Source organism: Nannospalax galili, unplaced genomic scaffold (assembly GCF_000622305.1).
Source record: "Nannospalax galili isolate Female #2095 unplaced genomic scaffold, S.galili_v1.0 scaffold1233, whole genome shotgun sequence".
Classification (NCBI taxonomy): domain Eukaryota; kingdom Metazoa; phylum Chordata; class Mammalia; order Rodentia; family Spalacidae; genus Nannospalax; species Nannospalax galili.
The window spans coordinates 1,016,235-1,018,171 of record NW_008333791.1 but is presented as its reverse complement, the minus strand read 5'-3'; positions in this window follow the sequence as shown (position 1 = coordinate 1,018,171).

The following is a 1,937-nucleotide window of genomic DNA, read 5'->3' as shown; positions in this document are numbered from 1 at the left end:
AAACCCCTAAAACCACAAGTCACCCAGATGGGAGTTAAAAGCTGGTCCCTCTATACCTATAAAAGAGCCAGCAGGGACTCCTCCTGGGAGGTGGAGGCCTGAGCTCCAGCTCCCAAAGTACCATGGCAAGTACCTTCCCCCTAAACCAGTTCCTGTTTTGTGGAAGTTCTAGGTTGTCAAGATTGCTCAGTGGATAAAGGTGTTTGAAACCCAACAATGCAAGCTCGATGACCTGAGTTCAATTCCCAGGACTCCTGTAAAGGTGAAAGGAGAAATACTTGCTATGGAATGTGTGACACACACACACACACACATACATTTAAAGAATGGACTGAAGGTCTGATTGATCTCTAAGCTCCTTCATTATTCAGCCTGTGAACACACACAATAATTCCTAGCTAACACTTACTGTGTACCTGAGGGTACAGCTCCAAGCGCTTGACTTATAACCAAGTCTCTCTTTAGCCAGCTGCCTGACTTTCCTCCCAGTTCCCATTAGCTCTCCCTTTTCCTGCTCCAGAATCTGGAAGGCTCTCCATTTTGCTACACCTTTTTATGCCCAAAGCCCAGCATTCTAAAAGAGCTGTTTGCAAACCTCCTATGACAAACCAGTCACTATTTCTGTAATCACTGGACAGCTCAGACTAAGCAAATCCATGCACTGAGCTTCTGGTCATTTTGAAGCACACCATGGAAGTAAAAGATTTATCTCAGAACTGAAGTATGAAATATATTAGGAAGCCAACACACATACACACACATGCACTTGCTCTGAGACTGAGAAGGATGTCTAGAAGACAGGAAGACAGAGCTGGGGCCTCAGTAATGAGAGAAAAGAGCCTCTCCCCGCACCCCCAAAACAGGCAAAGAGAAGGAAGGTAGCTTGCCTGGGAAGCCAGGCTGGGCTGTGTTTTCCTGTGACTTCAAGATCCACAACAATCTCTGGGGCAATGAGCAGGAAGTAAGCTATCTTCTCCACCCTGGGGCAGAACATGCCTTGTCAAATCAAAGATGCTGAACCACCCTTAGCTCCCAGGAACACTGCAGCCTCTTAGGTTCCCCGCTGTCTCTGTATGGAGGTATGGGATATAGAATAGGCCACAAACATGTCAGTTCCACATGGTTTGACAGCCTGCCTGTGAGTCCCCTCACCGGTCCACAGCCTCTAATGGTTGCCATGTGTGTTGGGGAGGGCATAGTAATTTTGAGAATACACCTGAGTAACTTAGGATCAGTTGACTGTTGATAAATTGGAGAACAGGCCAACAAAGCCTGAGAATTTAAGGCTGGGATGGGCCTGGAAGGTGATGAGGGAAGAGACTGGGATGAAGGGCCTTCAGGAAGTACTCTGGAATTATGGAAGAGATTAAGCACAGAAGCTTGGAGAAAGACTCACCTTTCCAGCCATCACACAGATTGGAAATCTAGCAGTCTTGAATGTTCCCCACTTCCATCACACTGATGAACAGATGGACCAGAGGGAAAGAGGGAACAGATGTTCCTGAGATAAGGTGTTCGGAAGTCCAAGAAGCTCATAAAGCAGCACTGGTTACCAGACCCTCAACAATACTGAGAAGGGAAGGAAGGGATGTTTACTTTCATCTCAGAAAGAAAAACAGCAGAACCTGAAGTGAAGCCAAGTCAGCACTGTCTTCCTTCTCTGGCACCTGCAGCATGTGGAAGTGTAGCAAGGAGCTGGTTGAGGTAGTGATCTAATTAGTTCCCCCACACACAGCCCCCCGACCCCCCCGAAAAAAACCCTACCTTTTAAGTTTTTCGGTCGTTTTAAATTACTGGAGGTAAAGTTTTACTCAAACTGTTCTAAAATACTGTGCACACAGACCCTTAAAGAAATTTTACGGAGTTACGCCTGGTGGTATACGCCTGTAATCACAGCACTCTGGAGGCCGAGTCAGAATCATGGAAGAACCTGATTT